Below are 23,566 nucleotides of genomic sequence, written 5' to 3' on the forward strand. Positions count from 1 at the left end.
GGACCATCCCTGCTGCTGTAAATCTGTTTTAAGGGGAACAATGCAGATTTAAAAAGGCCAGAAGGGAATCACAAAAACTACATGAAGCACAACCACACCCTCCAACAATCCTGTGCAATCTCTGAGGATGCTTATTTCATGCTACAATTGGTCTGTTCAACGACTGAAAGTAAATCCACAGAGAAGAGAATTCATTGGAAAAAGTTAATTACACAGAAATGAGAAAGCCGACAACAGATTAGATTACTATGTCCGATATTGGTCTGTTTGGCAACCTCAATCATTTGAGGAAGAATAAATAATACAATTAATGTAGGACTAATCACTTAGATTGTAAAAAACAATGCAACAACACAAAGGTTCTCTCCTATCAACTCAGCCTGAATGCACGTGTTTGTGCTATGGCAGCTGCCTCAGCCCAATTTACGTCACGTGCAGCCACCCTGCTTTCAGCATGTATACAACCTTGCCTTTAGCGTCCATCACATTCTGGAGAGAGCAAGTATTTGGACATAAGTTACAAACAAGGAGATGGCTCATTGTCTGTTCTTCACCACATTCATATAGAGTGGAGTCACAGACGAAACCCCACTTTCTCATGTTGGTCTTTGTTCTTCTAACTCCTGAACGCAACCTGTTAAGCGTCTTCCATGTTGACCAGCTTTCCTCGTGGCCTGGAGGAAGTCTTTCGGAAGGAGTCATCCATCCTGCAAGGTGGCTGGATCTGGAACGCCATGAATTCACCCAAGTTCGATGGTGATTCAGTGAGGCTTTCAGTTGTATGGAGAAAGCTTTTCCTTGATTTGAGCCATCGGGTTGCTGGATGGTACCCATATAAAGTATGGGTCGTCAGGTTCAGTGCTTTAGATTTCTCCAGTCTGAATGCACACTCACGGCAGATATCTGGAGGTGGGATACCTGCTAGACAAACTTTATCAAGTGGTGTAGATCTCAAACATCCTTTGAGTCTGCAGGTTTCATTTAAGGCAACACCCACTTGATTAGCATGACTAGATCTACACCAGACAGGGCAGGCATATTCTGCTGCTGAATAACAGAGGGCTATTGCTGATGTTCTTAAAAGGAGAGGATGCGTCCCCCAGGTTGAACCCGATAATTTTTGGATAATGTTGTTCCTTGCAAATACCTTCCTTTTGGTATTCAGACAGTGTGTTCTATAGGTTAGTGCTCAGTCAAGAACTTCCAAGATTATGAGAAGGGAATCTTTTGCCCTATGAACAGGGGCTGAATCCTGTTAAAACCTCTTCCATGAGATTTTTCCGATTGAAAAATGGCATCTAAAGGTCATTTCTCTGCACATACTGTCTCAAAAAATAGGCCCAATTATTCATACTGCACTAAATACACAACAAACACCTATCTTCCTACCATAAGGGACTTCATAAAAACCATTAGGATTTTCTGCACATCAAGAGAGGTATGACTTCATACAACCATTAAGATGAAGTCGGGCCTCATCCAAAAAGAACACAAGCTGTCAGTCAAATAAACAATCATTCAAGGATTCAAGATACCACTCAAAGTATCTCTCTTGTGGTTGGATCAGCAGGTTTTAAACAATGGGCCCATGTAAACCTGTACAGTTTGATGTGTAACAGCTTTGTAGCTCAGTGTGCAGAAGAAACCAAAGCCCCTACTTGTTGCACTAATTTTGTGAGCAATTTATTCAGTGATCATTCCAAGAATCACATCAATGTCATCTAGCTTGTCCTCATTTAAAGCCAGGCATGTTTTATTGAGTACCAAGTCATTAGTTTCAAATTTATTTACAATTACATGTATCTGTGCTCATGAAGGTGGCACTTGACCATGAAATTGCCAAACAAATGCATTGTATACCTGTCAAGGCAACTCTTCCTTAAAATAACTTGCATATGAAAATACAGTGTTGCAATAACTGTCTCACCAGGTTAACAGCTGAGATTCAGACTGCCAACTGATGCCAGGCTGAACACATGCAGGCTGCTTTCAAGGCCAAGAAGTATGCAGCTGGCATAGCGCAGAGTAGAAACCAGTCTGGGTTTATACGAGAGACCCTGTATTAGGTCGTGCACAGTACGTACAGTATACACCCTACCATGTAAGTACATACACTAAGAGTACAACCTTATTCTTTCTCCCCTGTTAATACTGAAGGTAGTGTATTAGGTATATTCTAACTGCTGGGTTTGATTCAGTGTCACAACGGACTCTAAGTGCCAATACATCTTAAGAGTTAATCCTGCATGTGGGCACTATATTGTCATGATATTTTTGCAATTTTCAAGATTATACATAGCACAACTGATAGGTTCTTTCCAACACGCAGTTTGCTGTCAGTACATGCACGCATCCATATACCGCTCTATACGCACGCGCCGACTTCGTATCGGTTCCAGGATTGATACACGATCGGGTTGTGTTGGAATGGATTCTCGCTCATGAACTCCAAGGAATAGGAGTAACGCAATTACTATACTAACCTGGTGCAATGCCAATATTTTCCCATATTGCCCATAATGTCTTATGATGCTCACTTCTTTCATATCAATTTGTTATATCTTGAGCAACTCCTAGGCTAATGCGGAAATGCTCGAAAAACTCATTTTCATTATACTGAGGAACAGTTTCTTCTGAAAAATACATCTTATTTCAATTATATTTTGTTTCACCTGGTAGCTTTTGTGCCTTCATAAACTATCGGCCTAACACAATACACAAATATCTAAAAGATGTTTAATTACCATCACCTAAATAATTTGTTTCTTTTCTTTTTGCAAAAAATAGTCCCTCTTCTTCACTGGATGAAGAGTAAAAAATTGTCATCACTATCCATCCTAACCTCAGTAACCAAACAGCTGATTAATTTATTAATGGGAGAAGAGCACACAATGTGTATAAAAACAGCTGATTAAGGAACTCCAAAGAAAACAGCATACAGCAGGAGACAACGATACAGTGTTTCTGCGTATGTCACAGAAATGTACGGCTCACTACATGCTTTAGACTGCGGACTAGTTCCGACCGCCAGGGATCGATGCGAAGAGTTAGTTGGAACGCCTGACTGCAGTACACGGACGAATACATGAACGCAATTTTGACTGTGTTGGAAAGGATTTTTCATATTGCGCATGCGCAAGGAGACCATGTACTGGTACAGGGACTGTTGGAAAGAACCTGATGTATTGTGAAAATCACTACTGTTACATTTGTAGGTATAATATAAATAGCTTTTCAGTCTAACACACAAGTTGTATTTTTATTCCTTGCTTAATAACTTGTTTTTTTTACAGGTATGTTATTGTGTAATACAGTTCAGTCCAAAATATCCCCACCTACAAATTTTACGTAATGCATGTCAAAACAACGAGGCTATATTTCATTGGTTTACTAAACTTTTCTTTTTTGTTTAAAAGTTAAATTAAGTTGTACAGAACATATTACATCAAAATCAACTTGCATTAATATTCTGTGTGTCCACCTCATGCCTTTGTAAGTGCTTTAACTAGGAGTCATTGACTCCAAGTTCTTTGAAATGAAATATATGAAGTGTGTCTTTAAGTAAGGTCCGTTTGAAAATAAGTACACAATGAAAGGTTATTTCAAAAAAGTAAATTTATTTTCAGTAAGTACATCACTTTTTCGACATAGTTGCCGCCAAGTTTGTTCAAACACTCATCATACCTCATAAGCAATTTTAAAATACCCTCTTCATAGAAACATGCCGCCTGCTCCGATAACCAAGAGTTCACTGTCGTTTTCACATCATTGTAATTGTTGCCACCGAGGTGATGTTTGAGGTGGAGGAACAGATGGTAATTGCTCAGCACAAGATCAGCCCTGTAGAGTGGGTGGTCTAAAACTTCCCAGCCAAAACTGTCCAATAAATCACAGGTCTGACCTGCAGTGTGAGGTCTTGCATTGTTATGGAGAAGGACAATTCCCTTTGTCAGCATGCTGCGTCTTGTTTTGAATCGCTCTGCGTAGCTTTCTCAGAGTTTGGCAGTATGCTTCTGCATTGATAGTGATTCTTCGTTGCATAAAGTCGACCATCAAAACACCATACCTATCCCAAAACACCGACGCCATGATTTTGCGCTGGGACAGAGTGTTTGACCTTCATCTTTACAGGCGAGTGTGTGTTTCCATTCCATGCTCTGTTGCTTCGATTCGGGCGTGATATGCAAAACCCATTTTTCGTCTCCAGTTACTATCCGACTCAAGAAGCAGTCACCTTCATAACACGTCAAGAACTTCATTGCACACTCAAATCTTTGGTTTTTGTGGTCCTCTGTTAGGAGTTTCAGGACTCAACAGGAGCAGTTTCCTAAACTTTAGGTGTTCAGAAACAATGTTGTAAAGCACTGATCTCAACATGTCAGGAAATTCGTTTGAGAGACCTGTTATTGTGAAGCGCCTGTTCTCACCAATCTTCGCTTCAACTGAAGCCACCAAAACGTCTAATCTAAGAAGGGCAACCGGAGCGGTCCTCATCATGGACGTTGTCCCGGCCATATTTGAATTGTCGTACCCACTTACGCACTTTGCTTTCACTCATAACAGTATCACTGTACAATTCGCAAATCTGTCGAATTTCTACAGCAGACAGGTTCCTTGCTGACAAACCGTATCACTGACTGAACCTCGCACACAGCAGGCAAATTGATAGTCAAACATTTTGAAAGCACAGAACAGAACCGTACAGGTTAGCTACAGAGCTGAAACTGAGCACAGTTGTTCCCGAGGCATGCCGGTACATGACGCACGCGCTCGAACTACTAGTGTCGAGAACAAAACAGACCTTACTTTAAAAAAAAACACGCTTCGTACATCAGTTACGAAAACTGATACTAGATGACACATACTTGGAAGTTTCATTTCACTCCACCAGTTGTCTAGTTTGTCTTCCCTCCAATTTTCTGTCAGCTGTTAAGCTGAATTGTGTGAAGACCTAATTCCATAAGTATCCAGACAGTTTTTATATTTATCTATTGTGCTATTTAAAGCATAAATGATTGTTTCCATGGTTATTCATACAAATATTTGGTTTCACAGGTTATGGGAAAGAAGACCTTTCTCCAAGGAAGCAAGGGATGGTTTTGGGACTCAAAGCAGGATTCTCGAATAGGGAAGTTTTTAGGAAATTATCAATTAGCCACAAAACTGGAAAATATATTGAAGAAACAATCTGAAACCAGAAATTGAAGTTTGAGGTACAAATGTGGTCAGAAGAAAATCTTCAGTCCCAGATTGTGCAGGACAATGAAAATGATGGCAAGGCAAGACAGAAAACCAAGTTCAAGCCAGATTGCTTTTAATATTGAACAGAGCTTGGGACCTCAACTTCCAATCAAACAGTGCTAAGACTCCTTTCTGAACTGAACTTGAAGAAGAAGACCCCCTGTGGGTGGGGGCAGAACACCCACAGTATCCCCTGCCTGTCGTAACTAATAGGGGCCCCAGGGGCTCTGAACTTTGGAGCATGGGTTTGCAACCACGGGGCCCCTAGCTTGAGTCCTGGCATTGCTTCCACTTGTGCCAGGCTCCTTACTTTCACCTATCCTATCCAACCTCTCTGTCAACTCGAGTTCTTTTCCGATCCCGACGCTATTAGGTTTGTGAGGGCTAGGGAGTCTCATTTTCATGCCATTCGAGGCCCTTGTCTTCCTTTGGCCGATATCTTCATTTTTCGAAGTGGGAACTTCCAGTTTTTCCTTCTGATTAGTGTTTTATAGAGGATAGTTGCCTAGTTGTACTTCCTCTTAAAACAATCACCACCACCACCCAAAGAAGAAAACTGCAAAGAAAGCCCTCCTAACAAAAACATGTTGAAGAAAGAAAAAGGTTTGTAGATCTGTATCAATACTGGACATCCAAGGACTGGAAGAGAGCAATTTTTTCGTATGAGAAGAAATTTTATGTGTATGGCAATGACAGTGGTTTGAAACTGTGGATGGATCCAAGAGAGGAATTAACGAAAGATTGTGTAGTGGAAACAAATGTTCAGTGAATGTGCAATGCTGTTGGGAGCAATTACTGCTAAAGGAGTGGGAAGAATTAAGGTTTGCACAGGTTCAATTATAGGGTTAAAATACTGTGGTATCCTTAAAAATGAGGTATTAAATACAGCAAGGGATCATTTCAGTGGAGAAAATCTGGGCCTTTCATTGTCCAAGATGACAACCATGCCAGGGTTGTCCAGGAGTGTTGAGCAGATCTGGGTACTGAGCAGTTATGGCAGGCCCCAAATTCTCCAGACATGAACTCTATTGACAATTTGTGGGCAATTATGTCTCAAAAACAAAGTAAATATTGTTGAACAAGTAGAGTAGAGTTAATTGAGAAAATTGTTCAAGTCTGGTACCATGAAATTACACCTGGTACATGTGAAAAACTTCAGTCAATGACATAAATGACTTCAGGCCCTTAAAGAGGCACTAGGTGGACACAAAATATGAATGTAAGTTGACTTCAATGTAATATGTTCTGTACAACTTAATTTAACTTTTAAACTAAAAAAAGTTTAGTAAACCAATGAAATATAGCCTTTGTTTTGACATGCATTGAGTAAAATTTGTAGGTGGGGATATTTTTTTGGACTGAACTGTATTTAACCTGTATGTTCAGACTGAAAAGCTTTGAAGTTACATTTAACTCAGTCGGCAAAGTATGGCTTCCTTCTTAAATCTGTGGGTAGGATTGTAAATCTGTTTGGATAATACCAGGTAAGTAGAATTGTTGCATTTATGAAAATGAAAGTCAGTCAGTCCGGCCATTCTATCTGGTCTATTTCCTTCTTTTTTTTAACTGAAAGGTATTCACACACAGATTTGTCACCAGGTACTATAAATCACTTAATTACCGCCTTCCTCAAATTATTTGATTTTTCAATTTTTTGTCTCATTGAAGCAATCATTTCGTTCTAATTGAGGTTCGCAGTTTATTTTGGTCTAAAAACACTCAGTGGATCAAGCGATTTCTTTTGAGGTGATAACTACTTTTAATTGGTAGATTCTGAGAAAAGTTATGAATACATTTGTCTCCACGACAAAGATCTTTGAAGGACTTTAACAGTTCGGAGTGTAGTGTTGTCCCGAGGGAAGTTTAATTCAATTTCTTTGTGCGACATATTTTCAAGTGTTTTGTTGACATAATATTACATTCTGTTACCACAGCAGATCATGTGCTTTATTTCATTAACTCGAAACTTTGCAAATACATCCGTGAGGATAGTAACGAACAACACCATACTTTGTACATTGCGGGCGGAGCCAGCGGGAAACTGCTAGTACAGTCTTATTTCTAACATATAGAATGCAACTAGGATGTTTAAGAAGCAAGAAAAGTCTGAAAGAATTCCTCCCAAAGGGAAAGCAACATTACCTCCACTATACAGATCAGTTCAGTTGAAATGGAAGGAAATTTCATGATCAAACTAAGCTTGTCTTGTCTGTGCTTTTCCAAGACCTGCTTAAGAGCAAAAATAGCATCAGCAGTTCATTTCCCTGGCATAAATCTGAAACTGTTCTTCCACTATTTTCTCCTTCCCAAGCCTACCTTCAGTAACTTTCCCAGATCTTCATTGTGGCCAACACTAGTTTAATTCCTCTAATTTGTGCAATCCTGATTGTCCCCTTTCTCCTTATATGTAAGAATTATGGTTCTCCCTTCCTTGAGCATTGTTTCTTCTTGAAATAAATGCTTGAATAGATTCCACAACATATTTATTCCATTATCCCCCAGGCATTTACAGGCCTACACATCAGGGTCGGTTGCTTTTTCACATTTAATTTTGAATACCATCTATGAAAACAAGCTGTAAATTCCCATTAAGCAGCTTTCCAAAATATTCCTTCCATCTCTCCTTAATATGTTCATCTCAAATGAACCATTCCTTGTTCATTCTCTATCTGCCTGATGTGTGCAATATCTTTTGATGCTCTGCCATGTGCCAAACCAATTCTGAAAGTGGGAAACGTTGCAGTACGTGTGCAAGGATGTTGAGAAACATCAGCATTGGATCGTGCAACAATGGCACGCTTATTCATTGAATCTAAGACATTACGGCCGAGTGGGGTGAAATTTCATGTTTTACTCTTAATTATGTATGCTGCTCCATATATGAAGAAGGTAACAGATGGCCTCTTATGAGTTTCCCCAACATGATATATGTAACTTTTGTAGTGCATGGTTTAACATTTAATAGTATGTGAGCAGATGCATACATTTTATGGTGAAGTCGACAAACCAATTTTTTCTCTCTTTCTTTCTGAAAGCGCCAATAAGTATTGATTTGTTCAGAGCAAAAATTCCATATCTTGCACTTCTACCTAGATCCATTGTTACTCATTGCGGGAAGTGGTTAGAAGTAGTATGCAAACAATTTTGAAAATTTTAAATCTGTGATTGACGAACTAAATTATTAACAATGGCACTTCATCACTCAAACCCCCTGTGAGTGTGGGGGACACGCTAAGTACACACACAATATCCCCTGCCTGTCAGAGGCAACCAACCAAAGGATGACGGATTTAGAACCACGAGACTACCTGCGACTAGTACCATTACGCCAGTAACAATGGGTCGACGTTACTTGCAATTAGTACCATAGAGTGAATTCCACTGAGGCGGGCAACCGGACACTCGGCTGTGGAGACTTGTCTAGTGGGAAAAGGTGCTGGGCACTCAGCTTGAACGGGTCGATGTGAGGAACATCCGTTTACATTGCCTGCGATTAGTACTATGAGAGGCAATCTGGATTTTGGACCCCTTTGGATAGCGAGCATCATCTCAGAAAATAAGGCATTGTGAATTGGATCCACTGAATGTTTTGGATTCATGGTCTTTTTTGATCATTCGTTGAAGATTCTAGTAAGTCGATACATTGAGGTTTTAATTATAGTTTAATTTTGTTGCACCTCGTATCATCAAGGGCCGATGACCCAGCTATCAGGCCCCTTTAAACAACAATCATCAACATCAACTAAAATTCTATTGGACCTAAAGACGGTACGTTATATATCTGCAAATCGAGTTTTTTGTCTTCCTGCATAACAAAATTAGGAACTTCAACCAACTTGTTAACTCTCACAATTAATGAGATGCATGACACTGAGGAAGCCAAAAGTGGAAGATATTAACCAGAAATTTAAAAGTGCGTTTGAAAAAATTATGGATTCCATTATGTGCATGATTGCCAAAGTTTTTGAAGGGCAAGAAGATGTTTGTGAAATTAAAAGCAAGTGCCAGTGAGTTTCCTTGGATGAAATACGCAAGCCTCGTCTTGTGATGTTGAAAGGTCCTTTTCCCAGTATCATGCATGGTTTTGAAACAACCAACATTGGTTCGTGATGATTGCAAGAGAGAGTTCTTTTAATCTGCCACCGCCTCAATTTTTAAAATGTTTTTAAATGTTTGAAAATTTGCAATACTGAAACAAAATGGTCAAAAATGAGTAGTGTCATTTTGTAGCTTAGTTGAGACTATACATGATTCTATTCGGCACAAAGTTCATAGTCACCCAGTTATTGAAGGGAAAAGACATTAGGTACTGGGTAGTGGTGATCAAGGACTCCACTGACGAGCAACAAGTGATCAGGGTCCATATGCATCTCCTCTCCACTTCATTACAGCTGTTCAGTTCACACAGAACATAACCTACGTACATCAAGCAAAGTAAATAATTCACAAGAACTGTTTCCATACTGTAAAAGTTGTTTTCCCAATATGCAGACATTCGTGTGAGCCTTGTTAACAAACTCTTACAGTGAGACACCAGATGACTGGAGAGAGGTGCTTAGAAGCAGAACAAAACCTTCACCTTTCAAAGTAGTGACCCGTGGTACTGAAGTCAACTTTCATACATGGACAGAGCTGTCACTTGTACGAACCAAAATGCCCTATGCATGGAAGACCACTTAGAATAGTGAAAACTGACTAACATCAGGCAATTTTTATTTTACATAAAAGTATATATTTTGGAAGTTACAATAAAGCTATTGTGGTTCTAAAGACAAAAAGACTGCAGGCCCTATAGATGAATAAAGGTTTTACAATGGACCATTGCCTATAAAATCTCAAAACGTGAAGGACTTATCACACCCAAAACAGTTTTCGGTCAATCCCAATGCTCAGGTGTTCTATCAAGCATTAATTCCAACAATACTCCGAATGAATATGGAAGTGACATTGAGGTACCAGACGATCATCCCACAGATTACAGCACCTAACTGGCAAAGATCGATGTCCTGTATTTGTAATGCCAATATAAACGGTCCGTTATTGGACATTATTTGTCCTTATAAAAATTAAGTTTTTCATCACACTGAATATGTCTTATTTTTCTATACATCAAGTGTAATAAAACAAGTTTGTGTATGTAATGTCTTTAATAATAAACTCTCATTAATTTAAAGCAAGATAGTCTGCTTGAAAACTTAAAACTGAAATTCTAGACAATTAGCAAGATGTGACCAATTGTTTTTAGCTGACACCCTTGAACTATTTTTGAATTAAGTACATTTCTATTTTATTTCTCTCAATTACACGGCCTAGCGATCAAGTGTCATTGCGCCAGCCATGTCATGCTCTGAGTAGTACTTTGACCAACGCTAAAAAGACACTGTACAGTAGTATGTTAATAGAAAGAATGTATGGCCATTAGCAGATTTAATCTCCACTTAAATGCTCGCACACCCCGCCACCATTCTGTCACTAAAACAAGGACTGATTTCTTTATATACAACTAGCTGATATACCTGTGCTTCGCTACGGAATTCTACATTGTATACAGAATTCTAGGTTAGTGTACACGTGAGCAAGATTGTACTAAATTGCATAGCTCTTAACGTTGCCCTAGAAACGCAACGGGGAAGTCCAAGAGTCTTTTCTCATGTAAAGACTGGGTTACAGAATTTTCATTGTAATGGTAGGCCCGCTTGCCCACCAGTCACGATCAGGTTGGGGAGTTGTCGTAACAGCAGACACTCCACCTGCTTTTTTACATCCTCAGAAAAACTGCCTTAGTGGTTTTCCCAACTAAAATGAACATAGGTCATTACAATGACATCAGAAGGAACAGTGATTAAAAGCAATGCTTTCATATAGAAATACTTGATCAAATGAAAAACCACATTTTCTCGCTTTTAACGAACAGTACTTCGCTGCCGAGCTAACAGTCCGAAGTTCCAGAGCTGGAATGATCCAGCCGCAGACAGCTGTGGGGCGTACTTTTCGGTGGGGGTGGGGTTCGAATAGTGGAAGAGTTCCAGGACAAAAACTATGTCCTTTTATTAATCTGCTTCCCAGGAGTACCCGACAAGTCTGAAAATCAATTCACTACATTGGCGGGGGGGAACTATGTAACTTGGAGGCAAATTTTTCCTTCAAGCCAGAGGAGAAACCCCCTATTCACCTGCTAATTTGGAATAAAATGAATGTAGAATTTAATCAAAATTAAGAGGAAGAAGCTTTTAAGAAAAAGCTCTCTTCAGGGTCGAATTCTGAGTTATTTAGTGAATTGTGGTGCTGTAATTTGGAATAGGCGTAAACTGTAAATTCTAGATCAGGTCACACTACTACTGAGCCTCTGCCTGAAGGGTGCACACTCCTCATTCCAAACAAGTGCCTCAGGAGGGATAGAATAGCTGGAATACTATGATGAACCACTGTTACATTCCAGCAGTATCAGAAAATTTATGAACCAGAGGAATGTCACGCTAAAGAAGAAAGTTATTTAAGTCCCCAGCTGAAAATATTCAATCAGGATATAATACTGTGTACGCAGCAGTAATCCCATCTACTGGAGTTGAGTGACAGCATAAGACACAAAGAATATCACAATGATCAATGTAATGTTACTGATGATTAATCATGCACTTGATATTGTAGACCTTCACATTTAGTTTCCTTCCAACAAAACAACCACTCTTACCATAGTCTTCATGGTAAAATTGAACAAAAATGATCGGAAATTGTATTCTCTATAACTTTTGTCATGTAATACTTTTCAACAGGACCAATAACATAGGTATTTAAAAATTAAATTTTAGGCAACTTCCCCTGAACTACAATTTAATCCAGGGTGAATAAAATTGTTTATAGCTTAGACTAGTTTCCTAATCCCTGTCTATATACCGATTTTCATTAAATTCTGTCAACCCATTTTCTTGTGGCTTGGCACTGATATGGACTTAAAAATACAAATTCCTGAATATCTGTGCTATCACAGCTGGTACGGTAAAAATGTGTACGACAAATGATCGGAAATTTAATTCTACGTAACTTGAGTTATGTAGTATATATATCGATAGGACCACTAATATAAATATGTGAGAATTAAATTTTAGGCCTTCCCCTGAACTACCATATAACTCAAGAGTGAATAAAATGATTTACAGCCTACTCACCCTTCCCCCCTCCGACTTCACAGATTTTCATTAAATTCCCTTAGTTTTCGTGATGCGTGTACATACAGAAATTACAGAAAATTTCTGTGTTACTGTGGACATGACCGATACAGAAATACCATTCTTTTCAAATTCTGATCAGTGTACAGACAAAACTCTGGAACAATCTATCCAAGGTATTAAAAGTAAAGAGCTACTTCTAAAAGTCAAACTGGAGCAACAGACCTGTTTCTGTACAGAGAAAATCATGTCCCATCGTTACTTGCTGCAAGTAACACGTAAACAGCGTAGAAAACTGACTACGGTGACAGCTTGTCGAGTACGGATGGACAGTTTGACACCAGGGCCTCTTCCAGTCTTCTCCGAGCTGCTTGATCTACCAGAAATGGACAGAGCTGAACATTCAATGTCCAGCTTACCTAGAAAATACAAGAAACAACCAGTCAGTCATATGTACACAGCTGACTCAAGAATACATGATGTGCAGTAATAAACTCCTCTCCCAAAAGAAAATGATGGAATTTCTAACAAAGTACGGGGAAGTTGTTCCAAAGAAAGGCTATGAAACCATAATCCTCAAGTATACAGGGTCTCAAACCCAGATCTCCTAGACTTAAGCAGCAGTACAGGAGGCACATGCATAGTTATTGACCTTGCAAGGAGCGTGCACGTGTTTGAACTAGCAGTCGCCACGACAGTTTTCATATGTAAAAGTTACTTTAAGCAAGTCTGCTTAACATGTACACGACACATTTGTTCAGCAATTTACTGGTGAAGTGTCACACCTTCATGAGCTCAGATTCATGTAATCTTAAAGTTTGTATGTAATGGCTAATCTCAGGAACTATTTGATCGATTCTAAAAATTCTTTCACTAATAGAAAGATACATTATCTCAGAGTGCTATAGGCTATGTTTTATTTTCAAAACAATTCGAGGGGGCAGGGGGCGACGTGGGGAGATATAAAAATACTAGGCTAATGTAGGCGAAATATTGAATTTGTAGTATAATGATGAGACAAAGCTCATTTTAAGGCCCTTGACACAAAGAACAAAACTAAGCCCTACAGGCCCAAAAACCATGTTTTTAGGCCCTAAAACCAACCATTGAGATATTGGCACCACATTACCCCTGCTCTAGGAATCGGATAAAGAGATGAACTGCCGTAACCATGGCAACAAAAGCTCCAGTATGCTTACAGCAGAGAGATTATCTACAATATATCACAAAAACCTAACATGTTACAGACATAAAATTTGGAATCTCCTTTAAAATAAAACACAAATGTTTGTTTTCAGAAAATCTACTTAAGGGGTGAAGGATAATAATAATAATAATAATAATAATAATCGTATGGCCTCAGCTACCGTGTGCAGACATTTCGATTTGACGCCATCTGGCTGTCTGCTTGTCAATTTCGACGTTCCGTTTTACTCTAGGTCCGCTAGATGGCAGACAGAGTAAACCGGATCTCTCTTGGGCGTCTATGGCTGAGATTTTATTAATTTTGTCGGGTAAATACCAAATGTATCACCAGAGATCTTTTACATGCCGACATCGTACGACATGGAGTGTCGAATGGACTTTTTTCCGCCCTTCAAAAATCCGACTACCTCTGCCGGGTTTGAACCCGCTATCTTGGGATCCGGAGGACGACACTCTACCACGGATCCACAGAGGCAGCTGGGGTGAAGGATGAAATGAAGTGAGGAAGGAGTAGAATTCTTTATATAAGTATACATTACATCTCAGAAACTGAAGATGTTACAGACGTTAAGATTAGTAGGCCGTACTTAGAATCTCTTTGGAAAATAAATGAACGCACTTTCTGTAAAATCCACTTAAGGGGGTGAAATTTAAAAAAAAAGCAGGTGATATTTTAAAATGAGTTTTCTTCTACCAGTTTTCCCACACCTGTGGGGTCGCAGGTGCGAACCGTGTCGCACATGTGGATTTGACGGTGTTTTACGACTGGATGCTCTTCCTGATGCCAACCCTATGTGCAGGGATGTAATTACTACTGCATATTCCAGTTCTTGGTAATGCAGTGTGTTGAGTGAATATGAAGAGGAGAGAGTTGGAACAAACACAAACAACCTGTCCTCGAATCAGAAGAATTAATCGCACGCGATTAAAATATTTGACCCAGCCTGGAATTGAAACAAACTCTGTGAACCGAAGGCCTCTACGATGAACTCTCACGCAAGGAGTGGGGCAGTTTTTAAAATTAGTATATCTTCAGTATCTCATAAACTTAATATGTTACAGGCGTGAAAATTGGTATTTGTAATCTGCTTCAGAAATAAAGAAACTTTTTTTTTTGGGACTGTTTCACATGTAGAGTTCTATCTCGCATGTTCCAAATTTGGCTCTGCTACAAACATGGTTTACAAAGAGGTTCTGGCATGAATGAAATGCAATTATTTGCCGAGTTTTTATACTTTAGGGATTTTCAGATAATATCTTGGTGCAGTACCGAGGAACAATTCATTTCTATCAAATTACAAAATCCTCGCGAGCGAAGGCGTGGGTAACAGCTAGTTATAAATACCTTTGAAACTACTGGGTCAGTGCTCAATAAAAAGAAAATGTGTGCACATGAACAGTTTTAGCACCGTTTAAAACCTGCTGATGAAGCCACAAGAGAGTGAGTGGTATCTTGCATCACTGATCATTAATTCGACCCACAGCTTGTGTTCTTTTCAGATGAGGCCTGGTTTCATCTTAATGGCCGTGTGAACAGTCATAAATCTTGCTACTGGTGAGCAGAAAATCCTAATGGTGCTAATGAAGTCCCTCATTATGATAGGAAGATTGGCGTTTGGTGTTCTTTTTTCCGAGACGATCGTGCAGTGTGATTTTTACTTGTGAGGTAAACACAGAAAAAGTATCTAACAAATCCTCACACAATGGAGGAACTGGAAGAGAACATTACAAATGAAATCAGAAACATTAGTGGCAGAACAGAATTTGGTGACCAGATACAATGCCAGTATAACCCAGTAAGGATGACACTTCCAGCATCTTTTATAAGGTATGATTTCATATAAGACTATACACACTTAAAGCAGGGTGGCCATGTGCAACATGTTTGGCTGAGGCAGCTGCCGAAGCACAGAGTACAAACACCATACGTTTGGTCTGGGTTTATATGAGACCCTATACTACCTAAACACAACATATAAAGGAGGTGACTAATGCTAAAGAAGTATTACAATTTACATATGACATTTACAATAAGATTCAAAAGTTGAAACAACAAAAAAAACAGCTGGAATTGATAAGATTTCTGGGGATATACTAAAGACAATGGGTTGGGATATAGTACCATATCTGAAGTACTTGTTTACTTATTGTTTGCATGAAGGAGCTATACCAAATGAATAAGAGTTGCTATAGTAGCCCCTGTGTACAAAGGAATAGGTGATAGACATAAAGCTGAAAATTACAGGCCCGTCAGTTTGACATGCGTTGCATATAAGCTTTGGCAAAGCATTCTTCCTGATTATATTAGACAGGTCCAATGGATTGTATCGCAATTGATAGAGTGGATCATGGGAGACTACTGGCAAAAAATGAGTGCAACTGGACTAGACAAAAGAGTGACAATGGGTTGCTATATTTCTAGAAAATAGATCTCAGAATTAGAGAATGCAAAGCTTTATCTGATCCTGTAATAATTAAGAGGGGAATTCCTCAAGGCAGTATTAATTGACCTTCACGTTTTCTGGGGGATCCTCCAATGGGATTACTTAATTCAAGAATTGAAAAAAAAAAAAAAAGCAACTTGATTTGTCCTGGGCAATTTCAGACAGAATAGTGTTACAAAAAAAAGTTGCAAAGTTCAGGCTGGGAAGACTTGGGAGAAAGACTAGCTGCTTGACTAAGCGGTATGTTCTGAGCTGTCAGTGGAGAGATGGCGTGGAATGACGTCAGTATTACAAGTAACAACTCATTGTTCCGTACTGCACATGACTAAAAATTATCCTTGAAATTTTATGCCTAATGACATCCGTAGACAAATAAGTTTGAGTGGTTTCTTTAAAAGTAGGAAAGATCACAATATGAAAAAGTTGGAATTCAAGGACAAATTGGGGCAAATATTTGTTTATAGGAAGGGGATTTAGGGATTGGAATAACTTACTAAGGGAGATGTTCAATAATTCCCAATTTCTTTGATATAATTTAAGAAAAGATTATAAAACAACAGATAGGGAATCCACCACCAGCGCAACTGCCCTAAATGCAGATCAATATTGATTTAACAGTGCAGTCTGCAATTTATTCTACAAAATTAGGAACTCAAACAAGCAGCTCACAAAATAAGTTCAACAAATTCTTGTTCTCCACTCAGTTTGACAAAAAATCCTCCAGAAATACATTTCCTGTTTATTTAACATATCTGCTAATTGAGCTAGATTCTATTCAGTGCCAGAGAAATTTATCTAAAAAAAAATTCTTAATTCTTCCTTGTTTCTTACTTAAGTTTGTCTCAAGGTTTCTTTTATCACATCTGTCTGGTACAAGCCATCTATTTTAAGTGTGACTATGATTAATTCAAAACTATTCCTAGTATTCAAAAATGTCTTAAGCTCTTTGATTTGTTCCAACTACAAATCAGTATGTCAGGGATCTTTAAAAATAAAGAGATTTTAGTTGTGCCAAATGGGTACCATAAACTCCACAAGAATTTGGGAGAAGGAAGGGAAGTCACAGAATAGCTGTGATTAAAAATCTGATCAGAATTACTTTCAGAAGAATGATAAAACTTAACATTCTTTTTTCACAATATTAAATCAAAGAACTGATGAGCCTGACTTAGCACACGGGGGCGAAACGCTGGCAACCAGGAACAAGTTAGCTGGAAAAATTATGTCTAATAATTGACCATTTATATTGGTATCAAAGAACTCTTAAGATTTTGGTAATACGGAAAAGGCTAGGTCAAGCCGCAGGGAAACTTTTCTGGACAGTAATACTGAATCTTAGGGAGAGGAAGAAGGAAATTAAGTGTTTTGGGTAAATCAGGCAAACTCTTTGCAGATTCCAGGGAATCACTGGACAGAAGGAAGAAATATTCTGAAAATCTGTAAAAGGAAATCTTTGTTTTCTCAAACAAGTTTGTGGGGAGGAGAAAAATGACAAGGAAGTGGAGAAGATGAACTACATTATCATAAAACAGATGAAATTAGACCTGAAGTAGTGAAATATTATGGGAGAGCAGAGATGAAATTTTTTACCATTTGCTGTAAATTGGGGCGACAGATGGTTTTATTGTGACTATAGGATATGAAAGAGCTAGGAGTTGGGAAGAAATGGGCTGTGGCCCAAAATAAAGCCCCAGCTTTTGCCTGGTGTGAAAACGGAAAAACCACGGAGAAATATCTTCAGGAATACCAACTGGGGTTTGAACCCATTATCTCCTAAATGGGAGAGATGAAACCATCATAGTAATACGAAGAGGGTGGATTCATTTGCACCATTGCATACTCTGCAAAATATCAAATTCTGAAGCAGAATACTTTTAGCTGCTTTTCCTTTTGGATGGTTTCTAGTGGTTACTGGTCTTCATACAACAAAGAAATGAAGCTATAGGTTATAGATCCAAGTTAGTGCAGTTCTGGGGAGCTCGCAATACCTAAACAGGCTTGCCAACGTTAGTACATTATCGACAGAAAGAGGATTGGTACAGATTAGAGCTACAAAATCAGGTCTGGACTGGCTAGGCCCTGCTAGAGACAAGACCATATAACAAACAAAATGGTGGCATTTTGTTTCAGGCTGTTTTAATTCTTCTCTATAAGTAAGAATATTTTTGGGACCAGTAGGTTGGTCCTTGCAAGTATCTAGGAAGAATCTTCTCTGCTACTTCAGGTTTCTTTAAAACATTTTTCTATGATTCAAACAACCAAACCGAATACCAAAACACCACCAGGAAAAAACCCTACACATTGGCAAGCTCTTGTTAATACTGTCGACTGTCATCAAGAATCTCAGGGTTGTTTTTCTCTCCTTGGACTGATTTCCTTTACCGCCTGCTCTATGTAAATATTGAAACTTTTTTCTTAGTGGCTTTACGTCGCACCGACACATAGGTCTTACAGCAAAAAGTAGCAGGGACAAATTGCAGCCTTGCCTCACTCCTTTCTGGATGGTTGCTTCTTTTTTCAAAGCCCTCAATTCTTATCACTGCAGACTGATTTTTATACAGATTGTAGATAATTCATTCTCGGTATCTGATCCCAATTGTCTTCAGAATCTCAAATAGCTTGATCCAATTGACATTAAATTATAAATGTACTAATTTCAGACAAATATTTTAGGTTTCCTACGGGAATCAACATCTATATGACTTGCAAATATGCCAAAATGTGCCCTCTAATAAGATTAGCATGAAATGTAAGGTGCCTTCTGACTGGATGAAAGCAATAACTACACCTAAAACAAGGGAACAGGATTTTTATTTATTTATTTACAAATTGCTTTACGTCGCACAGACACAGGTCTTATGGCGACGATGGGACAGGAAAGGGCTAGGAGTGGGAAGGAAGCAGCTGTGGCCTTAAGGTACAGCCCCAGCATTTGCCTGGTGTGAAAATGGGAAACCACGGAAAACCATCTTCAGGGCTGCCGACAGTGGGGTTCGGACCCACTATCTCCCGAATACTGGATACTGGCCGCACTTAAGCGACTGCAGCTATCGAGCTCAGTAACATGAAGTATTGCAACGACTAGCAAGGTATTCCCTTGATCAGTGTACCAGGTACCGAGCTCTACAGGTGCAGTCGCTTAAGTGTGGCCAGTATCCTGTATTCAGGAGAAAGTCTGTTCGGCAGCCCGGAAGATCATTTTCCAATGGTTTCCCATTTTCACACCAGGCAAATTCTGGGGATGTACCTTAACACACTGACTATGGGAGTCGAACGGGGGCTGCTACCCCATGCAAACTGGATAGTTGAAGCCCCCAAGAAAGGAATTACACTGCTGCACTGTAACTCAAAATGTATTCACGATATTGACCTCAAACTTGGATCATGTACTCCCTAGGTTGCTTCATAGTCTGTATGTTGAGATACTTCAAAGCAATACCATTTGTGGTGCCATTCAATAGTCTTTCTGAGCACAGTAATATGAATGCCGTATTTGTGACATTCATATACTTATTGTATTTAAGTATGCAAGGATTTCTTTTTATGGCTTCTCCCCGCTTAGTGTTAGCTGTTAACCATTAGAAATATCTCACTCAATATCACCCGGTACCTATTATAACCAGTCTGTACATGATCACAATTATCGGTAACTGTTGGCAGTTTAATGCGCCACGCTATGTTGGCATCTGCACAGGTGCTCCAGGGAATAGCTTTACATATCAGACAGCAATTTTTATTCCACGACTACACTGTTTGGAACCCATAATCTCGCCCACTATTTCATAAATAATCTGTCCACTCTCATCACATCAGTAGAGTAGAATTCTTCCCATATTTTTTCTTTCCTCTTCAAGAGGTCTCTGTAGCTCATAGTGTAAGGCAGATGCATCTGAATCCAAAGACCTTGAGTAAAGAAGTTTTCTCTTGTCATTTCATATACTAAACAAGACTGGGTGAATTCTGATACACTAAGAAGGCACTAAGGCATATCGCTTTTACCTTCTCCAACTCTTAAGTTCTGTTTGCTAAGATAGTCCCAAATGAGTTTCATTCCATAGGTAACCACAGTTTATTTTAACCCTAAACAAAATCCTTGCAGTGTCAGAGATCTGATTTAAGTGCTTGATGCTGTTGACTACCAATATTCCAGCTATGGTTCTTTCTCTGGTGCATTCCGTGAAAAAATATGAAACCCCCCCAAAAAAATATTCTGTGGTAATGGACGAAATGTCTCAAGTGTCTGTTGACCTATAGTGCTCAAAATGGCTTGTTTGAAGGGTTTTTAGACAGGTTCAGAAATCTTGTCTGACTTAAATGTCACTGAAAGAGGCATGTAATCAGGCTATGGTCATAATGGTTAAAGGTGTGTAACTCAATTTCAAGCAAATTATAGGATATTATTTGACCAGAAATGCTATGTCAGGGCAGAGCATTAAAAATATGTTAATGCATTAGTGAAAATTCAGGACACTGGACTAGTACCCAATACTGCCCAAACAATGTTAAAATGAGGACAATTCTGGGAGTCAGTTCAGATAAACCATATATTGAAATAAATGATGAAAAAGTATACTTTTCCTATAATGCCACTCAATTAACTCATGAGAAAGAATCTGAAGGAGGATTTCAATGTAGGAAGGGAAACTTGTAGCTGGTCTCATATTTAAGAGTTTTATAACAGATTCAACCATTATATATACCAAAAACTATCTCAAACAAAGACCTTTGGGAGGCCACAAGTCAAAGTCCCATACAGGAACAGATAATGAGAAGAAAATGGAGATGGATTGGGCACACCCTGAGAAGACCACAAGAGTATCTCAAGGTAGGCATTGAGTTGGAATCCACAAGGCAGTCTCAGGCAAGTCAGACCGAGGATTACCTGGAAGAGAACCATACATAGGGAGATTGCTGGAGTTAAGACATGGAGGGAAGTGAAAGCATTGGCGGCAGATAGAACAAGCTGGAGAAATTTCGTCGAGGCCCTATGTTCCACATGGAATTAAAGGAAATAAACAAGCAAGCACATACAGTGCATAACAGTCTTGTTTGTACACCAGCTTATTGCAACGAAACAACGGTTAAACTTTGGTATACAATTATTGTGTTTTATATTTTTGCCCATGTGATAATTAGCTGTACACTAATAAATAATGCAAATAAAAAACATCTGTAATCTTAAAATGTAACAAATACAAGCAATGTACCAAAACTGGGCGTCTAATCATGCAACATTCTTGTTTGTACACTTGCAGAAGAAAATTAAAACTTCACTCAAAAACACGTGAACCTTGGATTTAATACCCCGATGAGTATCCTCTGACCTTGAGAACTGCCGTACACCGTCGCTGCATGGAATTAGCTAGTTTCTCACATCTCTTTAGGTTGGTGTTACCCCATTTTTTGTTGACTATACTTAACTGCTCAAGTGATTGAGGTTTCCTTGCATGGACCCTTCTTTTTAGATCGACCCACAAATGATCTATGGGGTTCAAGTCAGGGGATTGGGCAGGAGTTCGCAGTTGCGTTGGTATGTTCAATATCACCCCCTGCTTGCAAATATCATCTGTGTGCTTGGGGCCATTGTCTTGTTGAAAGATGTAGCAAGACCCCAGCCCCATTTTTACTGCACTCTGTTTGACATTGTTCTTTAAAATGTTTCAATAACCCCATCCGTTCAGGATGCCATTGACGATTTCGATATTTCCCACTCGACAAGACGACATGCACCCCCAAATCATAATTGATCCAACTCCATGTTTTACGGTGGGTAGTGTATTTGCAGGTTTGTTGGCTCCATTTACTTTTCTCCATACATAAGTGTTTCCATCTGAACCGTATAGAGATAATTTTGGTCTCATCTGTCCAAATAACGTTGCTCCGGAACGTACAATCCTTGTTTTCATACTCTCTGCAAACTTTCATTCTGGCTTGTCTGATATTCTTAGTAACAAACGGCCTTTTCCATGGTCGTCTACCGTGATACTATTATTTCCACAATACCCTACGAAATGTCTGACTTGACATTTTCTTCTTCGTACTTCCTTCCAGCATTACGCGGATCTTAGGCGCACTTAATTATGATTCTGTTTTACTTGTTTCACAATATAGCGTTCACCTCGCATATTCAGTATCTTTTCTTTTGCTTTCCTTGGCAAATTCTTTGTGATCCCTCTATATCTGAATTTGTTCAACACAGTGTATTGTAGAATGCGGTTTATTTACTTTGGGTCCAATTTCTTGCAGAGAATACCCTTGCAATCCGAGAGATGCAATTACATTTTTTAGTTCCTCACTTAACTCTGTTCTATGTAACTCACGGCACTAACTGCGAAACTATACTCATTAGCACAGCACAGATACACACCAGCTAGCCAGGAGTGTTCCCGAGCGAGTACAAGGTAGTCAACATGTACAAACAAGACTGTTGCAAGCAAATAGGCCACTACACAACATATTTCACTCCTATTCTTTTAAAATTATGTGCCGGGACTTTTCATCGCTAACATCAAGTTCACAACACCTTGTGCAATGACTTGTCCAAGTCTCGTGCATTGGTTATATACTATTTAGAAATTATAAAGACACATCTGTTAAGTGGGGTGTACAAGCAAGACTTATGCACTGTATATACTGTATGCGCAGACCAGCCCCAAAATTAACGAAATTTACTTCACTTCCCCCCTTTTTACCAACGAGTGTGTAGCTGTTCGGACAGTACTTCTGTTGCTTGCGGCATAAAGGTGCATGTTCAATTTAATTCTCTGAGTTCGCTGAAATGAGCGATACTGTTTGTATGTCCGACCCTTGTCCTGTTTCCCTACGGGGTTGGGTATGAGGCGACATGAATCTGTCGTGGCGGGTTTTTATGACTGGATACCCTTCCTGACAACCTCAGAGGAGTTAACGAGATGAAATGAATGACGTGATATATGATAGTAGGGAGAGGGGGAAACCTGGTGCCAGCACATAGCCTACTCCTGTCTAATAGCACCAAGGGGTCTGCTCAAGGCTTAGTGTCCCCATCCGACGGACTAATCCCCATCAACAGCGTCATATTCCCTCACTCCATATGAGCACCGCGCAGAGGTTTGGAATTTAATCCAGGCCTTTGGCACGTAATCTAGTGATTAGAAATTGTATACCAAATTACGACCTGCGACATGACGCGAATCGCTATGCATGGATTCCATCACAAAGTGTGACAAGACATCACCACCCTACTAATGACTGTACTTGCAAATTGTGCAAGAAACAATGCGATCGGTACCATCTTCGAGTGTACGGAAAGAAAAACGTCGCTGACTTCATTTTGTAGTGAACGAGCAATGTACGATATTGTATTTCTTGGCCACTGGCTGCATTAAATTCTATTAATTGTATACCACCACCTCCCCTACCCTGCTGGCCAACATTCTGATGGTGAATTTTTTTTCGACCAACGGACTCGAACCGGCTAATCTCGGTGTCAGGCCGTTTAGACTTCAGTGCCTTAACGATTATGGCCAC

The 23,566-nt window shown here is 39.3% G+C and overlaps 1 long non-coding RNA gene across 1 annotated transcript in view; it reads right to left on the reverse strand.

The window, feature by feature from the left end:
* The window catches only part of LOC136882160 (uncharacterized), a 39,267-nt gene that overhangs the window by 4,495 nt on the left and 11,206 nt on the right, over positions 1-23,566 (reverse strand). Inside the window, exon 2 of the long non-coding RNA XR_010861105.2 lies at positions 12,633-12,826. This is a non-coding gene — a long non-coding RNA (uncharacterized lncRNA). The remainder of the gene's footprint in view (positions 1-12,632; positions 12,827-23,566) is intronic.

The sequence above is a fragment of the Anabrus simplex genome, chromosome 10, assembly GCF_040414725.1.
Source record: "Anabrus simplex isolate iqAnaSimp1 chromosome 10, ASM4041472v1, whole genome shotgun sequence".
Classification (NCBI taxonomy): Eukaryota; Metazoa; Arthropoda; class Insecta; order Orthoptera; family Tettigoniidae; genus Anabrus; species Anabrus simplex.